Source organism: Lissotriton helveticus, chromosome 3_2 (genome assembly GCF_964261635.1).
Source record: "Lissotriton helveticus chromosome 3_2, aLisHel1.1, whole genome shotgun sequence".
In the NCBI taxonomy this organism is placed as follows: Eukaryota; Metazoa; Chordata; class Amphibia; order Caudata; family Salamandridae; genus Lissotriton; species Lissotriton helveticus.
Genome location: NC_136062.1, coordinates 267,507,940 through 267,524,060, shown reverse-complemented (window position 1 = coordinate 267,524,060; position 16,121 = coordinate 267,507,940). Strand labels below are relative to the sequence as shown.

The window sequence follows — 16,121 nt, the reverse complement described above, 5'->3', positions numbered from 1 at the left end:
CAGGATCTCAGGCTTCAAGGCTGAGGTTCAGAACAACATCCTGAGCACACCCTTCAACGGTGAATCACTGTTCGGAGCCCCAGTTGATGAGAAGCTCACCCAACTGAAGGACAACGAGACGGCAAGGTCCATGAGGGCCCTGCAATTCAGGGGGATGAGAAGGGGCACTCCTACACCGAGGCCTAACGGCAGGGGTGGAAGCCAGCAAGGGCAATCGCACCAGACATTCCACCAGGGACAACAGAGTGACAACCAAAGTCACCAGGGCCAGCCGAGGCAAAACTGGAACTACCAGGGCAGGGGCCAGTCCTTTCGATCAAGAGGAAATGTACGGGGCCAGAGAAGGAGAGGCGGTGAGCAACCCCCCTCTAAGTGACTTCACACGGAAAAAGGTGCTCTCCCACTCGAACCCTCTGGGGGAGGAGCACGGGAAAACAAACAGGAGAGGGCTACACGGACAAGACACAAAGGAACATGTGACGCCAGTAGGAGGAAGATTGAGATTTTTTCTCCAGGAGTGGAGAATAATAACAACTGACAAGTGGATACTCAACATCATGCAGTTCGGATACTGCATAGTTGGAAAAGAGACCACCAAACAAAGCCAAAAAAAAGAGAGCACTCTGGAAGAGAGCTGCGATTTCTCCAAGAGGAAGCTCAAGAACTCCACCTCAAAGCGGCCATCGAGCGGGTTCCATTCAAAGAACGAAACAGGGGAGTCTACTACAACTACTTCCTGGTTCCAAAAGTGGACGAAAGTCTAAGACCCATCCTGGACCTTCGGTTCCTAAACAAATACGTAAAGACTCAAAAATTCAAGACGACGTCCCTACAAGAGGTCATCCCGCAGATAAAGGCCGGGGACTTCTTGTCCACGATAGACCTCAAAGATGGGTACCTGCACATCCCCATGAACAGGCAGCACAAGCACATGCTAAGATTCACAGTAAACAAGGATCACTACCAATTCACCACCCTGGCGTTCGGCTTAAAGTCCGCACCAAGGGTGTTCACCAAATGCCTCGCTGCAGTGGCCGCACATCTAAGAAGAAAGTGGATACACGTGTACCCCTACCTCGACGACTGGCTCGTAAAGGCAAGCTCTTACAGGACATGCAAAGATCATGCAGAACAGGTGACAAGAACGCTAGCAAGCCTGAGATTCTTCATACACTGGGGAAAATGCTCAATGGAACTAGAGCAAGTGAAAATCTTCCTGGGAGCTCAAATCGACACCGTCCAATGCAGGGTGTTACCCAGCGAGAAGAGAACACTCAGCCTACTGAGGGAGAAACGTCACTACCACAAGGTGCGAGCTCTGACAGTGAGGACTGTGAGCAAGATTTTGGGGGTGATGGCGCCATGCATACACATGGTCCCCAATGTACGCCTACGGATGAGACCACTCCAAGAGTGGCTGCAACAGCAATGGTCACAAGCTACAGGAAGTTGGGAGGATCTAGTGGTTGTAACGCACAGGGTGCAGGAAGAAATAAGGTGGTGGACCAAGGAAAGATCAACAGTAGGGAAGCCTCTAACACCACCGGACCCAACAGTGACCATCACCACAGACGCATCCCAGAAGGGATGGGGCGCACACATGAACAGGCTCAGTGAGGGGTCTGTGGAGCCCTACAGATGCGGTCAGACACATCAATTACCTGGAACTGAAAACAGTGTTGCTAGCCCTCAAGGCCTTTCTGTACAGCCAGAAGGTGCTGATACAAACAGACAACACCACAACAATGTTTTACATAAACAAACCGGGGGGAAACTCAATCACAAACAGGGGGGAAACTCAATCAGTCCCTCTGTCAAGCTTGGCACAAGAAATCTGGAGATGGGCAATACCACTCAAAATAGACCTGCTAGCCATACACCTGCAAGGGGAGGACAATGTGGAAGCGGATTGGCTCAGCAGGCAAACTTCAGCGTCCCACGAGTGGGAACTCAATATTCAGGAAACAGACTATTCAGGAGATGGGGCACACCAACAATAGACCTGTTTGCAACACGCCGGAATGCAAAATGCCAATACTTTGCATCCAGGCAACCAGAGGCACTATCACAGGGGAATGCCCTATGGATAAGCTGGTCAAAAACATTTGCCTACTCTTTTCCCCCCGATACCTCTGATCCCCAGGGTTCTCAACAAATGCATGACTAGCAACATGACGCTCATCCTGGTGGTACCACAATGGGCCAAGCAGACCTGGTACTCTCAGATAATTGAGATGGCGCAGGGCCCCCCCCCACAAGTTCTCAAAGAAGAGACCTACTCTCCATGGAAAACAGAGAAGTTCTACACCCAGAGCCGGAGAGCCTCAACCTCTCAGCCTTGCTCCTGAGGACTTAGAGTTCGCCTATCTAAAGCTACCAGAGAGCACCCTGCGGGTGCTGCGTGAGGCAAGAAGGCCCAGCACACGCAAGTGCTATGGGGAAAAATGGAAAAGATTCACTCAATGGTGTTGCAAGAAAAAACTCCATAGAAAACTGACCAGGGAATCTACGGTGCTAAGGTACCTCACGCACCTAATTAAAGCTAAGCTCATTCTCGCTGAGGGTACACCTGGCAGCGATTGTGGCATACACAAGAGGAGAAACGGGGAGAAGCTTATTTACATCCCAAGTCGTAAAAAGATTCCTGGAAGGGGCAAAAAGAATAGCGCCACCAAAGAGAATGCCGCCACCGGCCTGGAACCTAAATGTGGTACTAACGGAGCTCATGAAAGCACCTTTCGAACCCATCCACAAAGCATCACTGCAAATGCTAACAATGAAAACGGCTTTTCTAGTAGCAATCCCCTCGCTACATAGGGTGAGCGAACTGCAGGCACTCACACTGCAGGAACCCTAAATCCAGATACACGGTGACAGGGTCGTGATGAGAACAGACCGACACTTCATGCCAAAGGTGGTGTCGAGGTTCCACATGAACCAGAGTGTTCGAGGCATGTGGGCTGCTGAATTCATATCTATAGCATAGATCGCCGCCTAGTGTAGGGTCCGGATGGTTGCACATTGTTGTCCTGGAAGAGTCTTCGAAGTATCACGAGATAGGTGGCTCCTCCCCTGGACTACAGTGTGCATGGGCATCGACTCCATCCCCAGATTGATCAAATATGCATCCGAACCCAATGGCGGAAAAAAACACTCAAGATCGGAATCGATAGAAACTTTCCTTTAGGCCCGAAGGCCTTCCCCTTAGCGTCGGTATTGTCTTGCGTTCGGTGCCCAGCTCTGTTCCGGCTCAGTTCCCGAGTCGGACATCCAGAGGAGTAGAGTGGCTCTTCGGTGCTCGAGGCCCAGTCAACGCAACCAGACTTATTCGACGGCACATCATGGAACGGAGCCCGTTCAAAAGTTGCCCCGTGTGCAACTCGAAGTATCCCCACATCGACGTCCACCCGGTGTGCAACAAGTGCCTGTCGCCGGATCAAGACGAAGCCAACTGTATGGCTTGCTCCCGTTTTCGCTCCAAGAAGACGATTCGGCGCGTGGCGCGCCACGAGGCCCAGCAGTCGGCCCCTGACCTGGTGAACATTTTCGAGGGGGAAGAAGCAGACGAGCAGGAAGATCGAGAGCCGATTTCAACTCCAGCGGCAGAAATCTACCAACTACGCAGACGTCGAAATGCTCGACACAGAAGACGTCGTCGACTAGGTAGGAGACGACAATGAGGCCTATGGGGCCACGGAAGATAGCTCAGGCGAAGAGCTATGCCCCGTTCGAACAATCACTAAGGCTCAGGTCGAGGGATCGCCACATGGCCTTACCCAAGATCTTACACCTGGATCCACGGTCTCGCCTCCGGGCCCGGCTACAAACACTTCTACGGAGCCGCCATTGGTCAAATCGAAACCGAAAGTGAAAGCTTCGGTCTCGACAAACCCGAAAGTGATAGACGCCGTCGAAGCAGAAGACGCCTGTCGCTTTGGTCGCCTCCTCGTCTTCGGACATGTCGGGGCAGCCAAAGCCGAAGAAGGTAGTCGATCCAGTGAAGTCGCTCAAGGGCGTCGAGCCGAAGTCGCTCAAGGGCGTCGAGCCGAAGGCTGGGACACCGAAACCAATTGTCAAGGCCGCCGACCCGAAACAGTCGGCGCCGAAGGCCGTCGACACAGACCAGGGAATCGGAGCTCCAAAAGCTGTCGATCCAGCACGTCGGCCTGAAAAGGCCAAGAGTACCGTTACTCTAGAGTCAACACATGCTGGTGGACATGAACCGTCCGCATCGTTCACAAAGCAGGTGTCGGACTCCTTGCAACGCATCAGAAACTAGGCTTCCGCGGTCGATCCGAAGGATACTTCCACCAAGAAGCCCGCTGCCAAAGTCAACGTCGCCGATCCAGTTCACGCTGCCGCCGAAAGTGGCGCCGAAGGCGTTCGCGCCCAGGACGGTCGTCGAGACGTCGACGAAAGTGCCCTCGGGCCGAAGCCAACCCCTGCAGTTGTGAGCACTAAACGTCGACAACCACTGCTGGAGGAGCAGTCGGAACAATTTATCGACGCTGACACCGGTAAACTTTCCTTTTACAAGCGAAAGATTACGCCGGCACAGCCTATGGAGTCCTACACAATTCCTTTAAAGAGGAAAAAGGCTTCTACGGAATCACCAGTTCTGGTTGAACCACTTACTCCACGGCCTCAGGACATTGCTCCAACCTCACCCACTTACTCAGATGTGGAGGCTGGAGAAGGGGACGATGAGGAGTACAACTGCCCTGCCGACACTGATCCTGAGGATCACCATGACTCATGGGCAGATGCTGGGGACCCAGGGGATCCGCAAACTGCCCTGGACACTCAACTATATACTGTCAAAACCTCTCCTACTGAGGACTCTGCAGCATCTAATGCTCTAATTGAGAGGGCAGCTAAAAATCACGATGTCCAGCTGCATTCTGACCCCATTGAAGTGGACTTTGTTTGATACCTTTTCCACCTCTGAAAAGACTGTCATGACACTGCCAATGCTGAAGGGTGTTTTAAAACATGCTGCAGACATTTTTAAAGAACCCACACGTGCCAGGGTTATAAACCCCAGGATTGAAAAGAAGTATAAGCCGGCTCCTGGCGACCCTACCTACATCAAGGGCCAGTTGCCGTTGGACTCTCGTTGTTTCTAATGCCCGGAAGAGGGCAAATTCACAAACTACTGGTGATGCTCCTCCCCCTGACAAGGAATCTAAAGTGCTAGAAGCATCAGGGAAGAGGGTGGCGGCTCAAGCGGCCAATATCTGGTGCATTTCAAACACTCAAGCACTTTTGGCCAGATATGACAGGGCACACCATGATACACTTGAGACCCTGTTACAACACTTGCCAGATGTGTATAAAGAGGCAGCGGAGATGCTCATTCAGGAAGGGAAGCTCATCTCAAACGCTTCTATTAAATGTGCAATGGACGCAGCGGCCAGGGCCATTAAAACAAGTGTGATGTTGCGGCGTCAGGCCTGGCTCAGAATCTCCGGGTTCAAACCAGAGATACAAACCACCATCCTCAATCAGCCTGTAAACCCTGATCACTTATTTGGCCCTGAGGTGGATACCACCCTGGAAAAAATAAAGAAAGACACCGAGACTGCAATGTCCATGGGGGCTCTCCAGTCCCAGCAGTTCAGGGGTAGTACTTTTCGTCGCTCAAGCAATAGAGGTGTTTCCAGAGGCCAGATGTCCCAGCAAACACAGTACACTAAAGGTGGGGCGCAGACCTCTTACAACAAGCAGAGTAGAGGAGGCTATCGTGGCAACAGCGCCAAGGGCAGAGGTCGTGGAAACAACAACTCCAGATCCTCCGCCACCAACAAACAGTGACGCCTTGTCACTGCCCCCCGACCATACAACACCTGTCGGGGAGACTCCAGCAGTTCCTGCCAGTCTGGAAATCCATCACCACAGACAGGTGGGTCAAAAAACTTATCCAGTACGGTTATTGTCTGGAGTTAACGTCCACTCCACCCAACATCCCACCAAGGCACCGTCCTATGTCACCAGAGCATTTGCACTTATTGCAGCAAGAGGTGCTCGTCATGCTGCAAAAAGGGGCAATCGAGCTCGTGCCGGTGGAAGACAGAGGCACAGGAGTGTACTCCCTGTACTTCTTAATCCCAAAAAAGGACGGGTCCCTCAGACCCATCCTGGACCTCAGGCCCTTAAACCAGTGCATTCTCTCAGAACACTTTCACATGCTCACGCTGCAGCAGGTTCTTCCGTTGCTCAATCAAGGGGATTTCCTCGCAACGTTGGATCTCAGACGCATATTTTCACATTCCACTACATCCATCACACAGAAAATACCTCAGATTCACCATTCAGAATCAGCATTACCAATTCTAAGTCCTCCCTTTCGGAGTGACCACAGCGCCCAGGGTGTTCACAAAATGCCTGGCGACGGTAGCTGCGCACCTCAGGAGACAAAACGTTCACGTCTACCCTTACCTGGACGACTGGCTTGTCCAAGCCAAGTCGGCCAAGCAGTGCGCTGCCGACATGTCCCACACCATTCACCTTCTTCACAGTCTGGGATTCTCACTGAACTATCCAAAGTCGCACCTTCAGCCAGCCCATGTACGGCAGTATCTGGGCGCGACAATAGATACTCTGGCAGCCACAGCTCAGCCAAATTCTGTGAGGATCAACAGCATTCAGTCGCTGATACAGAAATTCAGACCGCAACACTCGCTTCCGGCACGAGTGTTCGTGCAGTTGATAGGCATGATGGCCTCCTGCATCTTCATAGTCCCGCACGCGAGACTACATATGCGTCCGTTTTAAGAGTGCTTAGCACATCAGTGGACTCAGGCTCACGGACAGTTGAAAGACCTAGTGTTGGTGACCGGTCGGGCATACAACTCTCTGCATTGGTGGAATACACACAACCTTTGCAAGGGCCGACTGTGAGAAGTTGGCCTGATGTGCAGTGTTCACTATTCTAGTGATCACTATATATCAGTCCAAACAACCCTTATTGATGATTGGTTGTAAGTCAACCTTATAGACCAGCTATCCTAGTAGCATGGATACGAGCAGTCCAAGGCTAAGACTCTAGAGGGCGTGTTAAGCCAGCTGTTTTACCATCACATTACCCCTTGAACACCCAGTGAAAGGACACCACACAAGTGTTATGAAAATAAACAGTGTATTTATTAGAATCACAACAACCCTGTACTCTTTATGAGGACAGGGTGCTAGGCACACAACAAAACTCTTACGAAAATACTTAAGTTAGCACGTTATACACAAATGCCCGAGGGGCACGAAAAACCATATACTTAAAAAGTGGAATGCGAATTACTAGCAGGTAAGTAACAGTTCTAATAGGCTTTGGAATCGCTAGGACTTAACTAGGGAATCGTTAGATTACTTCTAGGAGACCTAGGTGACTCGGGTGCAGAGTGTGCACTCACGCGGGATGCGGGACAAAGTCTATGGAGGCTAGTAAAGGCAAAGTTAGTGTTCACGGGCGAACCCGACCTGGTAGGAAGAAAACGACAGTGGATCCTGACCCTAGGATAGTGAGGCTATGCTGGGACACCGAAGTGCCGAAGTTACCTAGCCCAGGGGCTGCAGCTGCATAGGTCTGAAAAGACGTCGGGGATCTCGTTGCCGGACCAGGAGCCTGGAAGGAAGAAGTTGCTGGCAGGCGACCAGTGAAGGAAAGTTCGATGGATCCAAGCCTGGATCAAGGAAGAAGAGAACCTGAAAGCAGAGGGGACCAAGTTCTTGAATCACTAGCCAGTGATTAAGTGGGCACCAGGATGGCACCGGGCGAAGTCACCGCAGTCAGGTGAGTGGGCGCTGCTGGGCTCTGCAGTCTCTCGGACCAGGAGGCGTTGTCGGCGACCAGGATGGAGGTGCGAGCTGTCCCACGAAGGTTCTTGCTGTCGACGTCGCGGGACCCAGGATTGGGCAACAAGTCTTGGCAAATGCAAGGCCCACGCGGTGGACCTAAAATGGCGTCTTGGGCGGACCAGGAGGGTCCAGGGTACTTCTCCGATGGAGGGAAGCAAGGGCCAGTCTGGAGCAACCAGACCAGCAGCAGAAATGTCGTCGGGCGTCGTCAGGAGGGCCACAAGCCAGCGGGCTAGTAGCCAAACAACGCGATGAGCAGTAAAAAGCAGAAGGGCCCCACACAGATCGTGGAGATGCTGGGGGGCTGCACTTCGGTGCTGGAGCTGCTCAGGGTCGGGGCTTCTCGGACCCCAAAGCACTCACCAGGAAATTACTCGGCGGGCTTGCTGGAAAGAAGTCGTGCAGTCTTGAAGATGGCCGGTCCCTCGAGGTCTCGTCACACCCACGAATCTCAGCGTGACTGATGATGCAGGTAGAGGTCAGAGGTGCCAGGGAAGCCGGTTCTCGTCGAGCTGGGCAGTCTTGATCCGGAGGAGAGACTTGCAGCAGACCGCAGTGTTCTTAAGATGGTGCCTGCGGATGCAGGGTGACTACTCCTTAGTCACAAGGGAGAAATCTTAGGAAGAAGTCTTGAGTTCCTTTCGTGGAAAGTAGTTTCAGGATTCAAAGATGATCTGATTTGGAAGGGGGCCAGTTCCTACCTTTATCCTGTAAAAAGGGGCTGGCACGCGACTAAGTCCTGCCCTAGGGGTGGGACTAGGAGGGGGGTGGTTACACCCACTTCCTTGGCGGGCTTTTCCCCAGCACAGGGTCTGGAGTGACCCTGGAACTGGTTCCAGCCAGCCTATGCACAGTGAGCACCGGGGTGCCACGTGCAGTCACCTTCCTCTAAAGCCCTGCCTACCAACAATACACAAAACCCTGTCTGGGACGGTGCTGGCACCGCCCCTGGCAGGAAACCCTTTGTCCTTATCTCCTGCTCTGGGAGGACTCCCAGCAGCAGGAGGGCAGACTTGTGTCTCGGTGGCAGCATCCATTTTGTGGATGCTAAGGCTCTGTCTGACTTTAACCGGGGTTAGGGGTTACATACATGTCGTGTCCCTCTAGAAGGGTGGAATGCTAACCCCGTCGCCAGAATTGGCGAGGGGTTAGTATTCCAATTCGTATGACACCTTACTCGACATGTTTTGATAAAGCGATACCAGAGTTGGCACATAACCGCGAGGATTATAATGCACTTAAGAGTATATGGTATGCGATATCATGGAAACGGCTAAGGGATAGATCCCGAAAGCCGCAGACAGGCTCAGCTCATGCCAGAGCACCATCTCACACGATTCCAAGCACTCTGCCTTCAGGATTGTTAAGGCCTGCCATAGGAGTGACTGATAGGAGATCTGTGTGTCCATTTTTAGGGTTAGATATAGGTATACTATATCTAAAGCAAAGGGTGATTACACCACCTTGCCCCAGCTGTCAAGCAGCCAGTTGTGTCAGATTTGGATGGCCAGCCAGGGGTGGCATAATACATGCTGCAGCCCCTGGTAGGCCCTGGGTACACCTATGCCCTGGGTACCTAAGGTACACTGTACAGGGACTGATAAGGTGACTCAGTATCCAATTTAGATATGTACCTAAGGTACATGGAATCCATTTTACAGAGAGAGCAGTAGGCCTGGGGCCCTGAATAGCAGGGTCCCAGGTCAACTAAGTCAGAAAACCAGCAAAACACCAGGCAAAAAGTTGGGGGCAACCATAGTCAGGGATCTACCTTCCTACACCGACCGTTCCAGGACCCTGTTCCACAGATCATCCTAACAACGGACGCTTCTCTCCAGGGTTGGGGAGCTCATGTACTCCACTACACAGTGCAGGGACTATGGACAACGCAGCAAAAGAAGATGCACATCAACCTCCTAGAGCTGATGGCAATCTTCATGGCAATGAAAGCATTCAAAATACATCTATGCAACAGTCGTGTTGATCCAGACGACAACATGACAGCCATGTACTACATTCAGAAGCAGGGAGGTACGCACTCTCCACAGTTGGGCAAGGACAATCAGATGGGGGGGATCTGCTCAGCAGGTACACCCACCAAATGCACGAGTGGGAGATACATCCATCAGTACTCCACCCGTACTTCCAGCAGTGGGGTCATCCAGAGATAGACCTGTTCGCCACAAGGGAAAATTCAAAATGCCGAAGCTTTGCCGCCAGGTTCCCGCACCCACAGGCGCAGGGCAATGCGATATGGATGAACTGGTCCGGCAAATTTGCGTACGCTTTTCCCCCAGCACCTCTAATACCGCTGGTGGCACGAAAGCTAAAGCAACGCTCTGACGCTCATCCTGGTTGCTCCAACGTGGGCACGCTAACCATGGTACACCACGTTTCTAGAACTCTCCGTGGTACTGCATCAAAGGCTGCACCTCACACCCAGACTTTTGACGCAGAGCCATAGCGACATTCAGCATCCAGATCCGCAACAGCTCAACCTGGCGATCTGGCTCCTGATTCTTAGAATTTGGCTACCTTAACTTGCCTCCCGACTGCATGGATATCATACGGGAGGCAAGAAAGCCCACCACCAGAGCATGCTATGCAGCAAAATGGAAGCGTTTTGTCTTTTACTGTGCAGACCACATCAACCCGCTAGACGCATCTACTCACGACATCATTTGTTATTTGTTACATCTTTACAAATGTAATCTAGCATATGCTTCCATTCGGATACACTTATCCACCATAGCGGCTTATCTCCAAAACAGGCAGCATCTCTCCGTTTCCAGAGTGCCTGCCATTAAAGCCTTTCTAGAAGGAGTCATTCCTCACAGAACCCCGCCAGCTCCTGTATGGAACCTTAATGTGGTCTTCACCAGACTGATGGGTCCACCCTTTGAGCCTCTACATTCATGCGAGATTCAGTTCTTAACATGGAAAGTGGCTTTCCTGATAGCCATTACGTCACTGCGACGTGTTGGTGAGCTCCAGGCGCTCACCGTACAAGAGCCATTCATTTTTTTTTTTTTGTAAAACAGTTTTTATTGCAGAACTTTACAGAGCAGTTGCAGTAGCATCTTATACAGCGTAATTGCATGTTCACGTCCCAACACAATAGGATACACAGCCATTTAGCCCTCAACCCGGAGGTCGGGCGGCGAGTCAAACGGGTCAGGTACAAGAGCCATTCATATAGGTTCACTCCAACAGGGTGGTGTTGCGCACTAACCCTAAATTTCTTCCTAAGGTGGTTTCACAGTTCCATGTCAATCAGACTATTGAACTGCCTGTGTTCTTTCAAAATCCAGAGACAGTGGCTGAAAGAATGCTCCACACTCTTGACGTTAAACGAGCTTTGATGTACTACATTGATAGGACCAAAGATTTTAGGGAGACGAAACAACTCTTTGTTGCCTTTTCTGCCCAACACAAAGGCAACCCCATTTCCAAGGCAGGTATAGCCAGGTGGATCGTTAAGTGTATTCTAATTTGCTATCAAAAGGCTAAGCGCACTTTAACGATCCCCCCGAGAGCCCACTCCACCCGCAAGTTGGGGGCCTCCATGGCTTTCCTGGGTAATATCCCTTTGGAAGACATTTGTAGAGCAGCCACATGGTCTACCCCACACACATTTACTAAACACTACTGTGTAGATGTGCACTCCAAGCGGCTGTAGGGCAGGCTGTTCTAAAAAACACTTTTTCAAACTTCTGCAGCTGGCACAGGCGGCCGCCAATAATGGAGGGACTGCTATATATTCTATGCTATAGATATGAATTCAGCAGCCCACATGCCTCGAACTGAATATGCTACTTACCAGTATGCATCTGTTCTTGGCATGTAGGGCTGCTGACATTCATATCGCCCGCCCTCCTCCGCGGCGTCTGGAGCGGCTGCAGAATTTTACACTTACTCTTAGCATGGCCATCGCTCACACTGTTACACTCCATCTCTGCCACAATGGCTAAAAACAATCTGGGGATGGAGTCGATGCCCATGCGCACTGTATTCCTGGGGAGGAGCCACCTATCTCGTGATACTTCGAAGACTCTTCCCGGACAACAATGTGCAATCATCCGGACCCAACACTAGGCGGCGATCTATGCTATAGATATGAATGTCTGCAGCCCTACATGCCAAGAACAGATGCATACTGATAAGTAGCATATTCAATTTAGATCCCTAGCTTCTTCCAAAACCCCACTACAAGCGCTGAGAGGTTGCTCCACACTCTAGACGAAAGAAGGGCTGTGATGCACTACATTGAAAGGACGAAGGGACGCAGGAAAACAAAACAGTTTTTCGTATCCTTGGCAAACAGTTACATGGGCAAACCAGTGACTAAAAACACCATAGCCCGATGGATCGCACAGACAAGACAATTCTGCCACAAACAAGCGGGCCAGGAGCTAACAGGAGGGGCGCAGGCCCACTCCGCCAGGAAGAAAGGAGCAACAATTGCCTTTCTGGCCAACACACCAATTGAGGATATATGCCTGGCGGCAACATGGGCTTCAGTGCACACGTTCACTAAGCACTATTGCGTGGATGTACAAATGAAAAAAGAAGCACAAGTAGGACAAAAGGTGCTTCAATATATATTCAACAACCAACGCTCATTTTCCACCCAGCCGCCACAAAAGTAACGAAAACCGCTACAAAATCTATGTACAGCATAGTGAATCCAGAAAGATTCACGCTGCAAAACGAATAGTTTCTTACCTGTCGGTGTAGTTTTGCAGCTTGAAGATCTTTCTGGATTCATTAGCGAACCCACCCGCCTCCGCCAGAAAGATGAGGCTGGAGAAGAAGGTGGAAACACATAGAAAAGAAAGCAAGTTCAAGATTACAAGATACGTGAAAAGAATTACGTTGAAAAAAGGATTAACAAACATAGCCATGGATTCACTACAAACACAGAAAAGAAAAAAAGAGACAGAAAAAAAGAATCCGAAGATGGCGCCCAAGGGTGGTAGCTTCGGCCGGAAGCATGCCGACGTCACCGAAGGGACACCAAATGGTGGGACGTCGACGCCCACCTGGGCTACGGAAAAAAAAAAGAGAGAAAAAAAGACTACGATTCCGGACCCAACCACTAGATTGCGGAATATGCACAGCATAGTGAATCCAGAAAGATCTTCAAGCTGCAAAACTACACCGACAGGTAAGAAACTATTCGTTTTGCAGCCTAAATCTTTCTGGATTCACTATGCTGTGCATTAATCCGCGGTCTAGTGGTTGGGTCTGTGTGAGTGCCATCTTTATTGCATTGGTATGCCCCCACTTTTTGCTAAACTGCTGATGTGCTTTGACTGTGCCCTGAGCTCCTGCCAACCAGGTACCCAGGGCCTGTGTCCCTTCCCTAAAACTGTTGAACCTAAAACCCAATTGCCATCGCTGGCCACCTGTCTGCCCCTAGTCAATGGTACCCAGGGCATGGTGAGCAGAGAAGACCTCTAAGGGCTGCAGCACTTATTGTGCCACCCTTAGGGGCCCTGTACCCTGAATTCCACACCCTGCCTTTGCAGGTTGATTGGTTAAGTACAAAACTAAACAAAGTCGACATGGCGCACTTCCTGTGTGTCATGCCCACAGACCCACGCCCCCGGACATACCTCAGTCACCCCTCTAGCTGGGTGCCCTATGCCAGTGGTGTGGGCACAGGTGCATGAGCCCTGTGCCCCTACAGTACCCAGGGCCGTGCCTGGATACTGAGTGCAGTGCTGCCATTAAGAGTAAGTGGTGCTGGGAGGTCGACATTACAAATTCCACAGCACCATGATGGCCCCACTGAAGACTGAAAAGTTTGGTATCAAACTTCTCAGCACAGTAAACCCGCACCGATGCCAGTGTGAGATTTAATGTAAAATGCACCACAGGGCATCTTAAAGATGCCACATGAAACCTAAACCTACAATCCATGTCTGGACTGAGAGGCTGCCTAGGCTGCCCCACAGCAGATATGTTGCTGGACACCTGGGTGGAGAGCCCCTCGCTCTCCTGGGCCTGCAACAATGCACATCCTGGGCAAGGTGCTAGGTCTCCTCCCCCAGGATGGGCAGGAGGAAGCTTCAAAGGCCTACCGCCTCTGAGCTTCTCCAGACCATTTGCTGTACCCAGCAACTGACCCCCACCGGTTCTGACCCCCCCACTCTGGCAGGAAACACTACGTCAACCCTGCCGCCAGCCTGTGTTTGTTTGTTTATTGGATTTGTATTGCGCGCAAATACCCGAAGGTGTCTCGGCGCATAGGATTATCGAGTGGACATTCAGGACCCCAACCCTCCAGGGAGAGGAGAGGTGAAGCACGACGCCGGGCTGCAGCCATTTTTAGGTCGAGCTTGAAAAGCATGCACAAGCTCGACCACTTATGTTGCCGACTTCTGGGAATGTGAGATACGAGTCGGCCACGCGCTTTTTGTGTCTCAGATTTTGCCCTTGTGAGCGCGCTTTTGCTGCTGGCTGCTTGCTGTGTGGGCGCGCTTTCGGTTAACGCGCTCAATTAGAAATGAAATGCAGACACACTCGCACACACACACACACACATCTCCCCCCCCCCCCCCCCCCCCAACCCACCCACTCACCGGGCTCTTTCGGCGTGTCCCTCTCTCCCTCGGCAGCAGGCGGGGCTCTCCGGGAGCACAGGAGCCCCGCTAGCTCACAGGCGAAGCTTCTGGTTTTTTTAAGCAATGGAGATCTTTGTCGTAGACTAGGCGTGAGGTGCATATTTTATTAAATACAATCCCTGTTATCAGATTTCCTCGAGTTGCTCCCCTGGCTGCAGGAAGCGGCCATTCATGAACCGGGCGCCGTCACCTGCCTCCCTCCAGCTCAGTCCCAAGCTCGCGCCCTGCTCCTACCCACGCCGGCTGCGCAGGGCTCATCCATCCGCCCACGCAGTCTGGGGAACCAACCGCAGGACCGCATCAGTCGTGCCTGCAGTTGTACGTCCTCCCACGTAAATCCTAAAAACGTGTCCCACGTTTATCTCCACCGGAGGTGCAGAGACGTAGGGATCCTTGGCTGGGTGTGAGAGCAGCTCCCTGTGAGTCAGAGGGGTGTAGCACCGGGCTTCAATGCCGGGGGTAGATTTTTACTGCGGCAGAGAGCCCCCTGCTTCCGAGCTGCTGGGCTGAATTGTAAGAGATGGCCCGGCAGCAAGGGCGGATAAAGAAGCACGGAGTAGGCTGGGTCCCTTCGTTGTGAGCAGGGGGGTTGGCTCCTTAAGGAGAGGGCTGGGAGGGGTCGCTGTGGCACAGCAGTCCTGGAAAATGCTCAATCCAACCCTGGCCCCCTCCCTGAGGAGGTGCGCTTTATTAATCTGCGGTACTTAACATTTCATTGACTGATCTTAGAGGACATGACCTTCCTACCCATACAACCGCTAATATGGCCGTTTGTCTTGAGTGATGCTAGTAAACGTGGCCTATTCATGACTATGCGATTACAATCTAAAAGTAAATGAAGTAGATGCAGGTTCGAGGCATGTGGGCTGCTGAATTCATATCTATAGCATAGATCGCCGCCTAGTGTTGGGTCCGGATGATTGCACATTGTTGTCCTGGAAGAGTCTTCGAAGTAACACGAGATAGGTGGCTACTGCCCTGGACTACAGTGCGCATGGTAGATGCAGTTATGCCTCTTTACTCTTTCATATTGCAGTCAGATATCCATATGAAAAACAAACAGCAGGGGTACCTGCTACACCCCCCTCTCTTACCAAGGCATTATTTACAAATTACTGCACAAGCTGGAGTCGAAATAGTCTGCGATATCTTTGGACAGTCTTATGGGAACGAGGTTCCATTAACAGCTAATTAATGCACTCTCTGTTACATAATAAAAATGAACAGCATTTTAATAGCTTAGCTTAGAGAATTTACAACTCCACGTACCTTGAGGATTCATGGTCTCTCCCAAATGGAAGGAAGAGAAATAAATGTAATACACTTTCAGTGCTTGTTTGTTTCTTAACTGTGCCAATAATACCAGGTTCGAGGCATGTGGGCTGCTAAATTCATATCTTAGCATTAGATCGCCGCCTAGTGTTGGGCTCGGATGATTGCACATTGTTGTCCTGGAAGAGTCTTCGAAGTATCCTGAGATAGGTGGCTCCTCCCCTGGACTACAGTGCGCATGGGCATCGGCTCCATCCCCAGATTGTTTTTTTCCGCCATTGGGTTCGGATGTGGTTTCGACGTCTTACTGTCGGAACCAAGTAAAACTATCTTTTACCGGCCAAAAGGCCTCGATTTTCTTGCGTCGGT

General features: G+C 51.3%; 1 protein-coding gene across 8 annotated transcripts in view; it reads left to right on the top strand.

The window, feature by feature from the left end:
• SLTM (SAFB like transcription modulator) overlaps positions 1-16,121 on the top strand; it is a 340,694-nt gene that overhangs the window by 202,553 nt on the left and 122,020 nt on the right. The window lies entirely within an intron of this gene.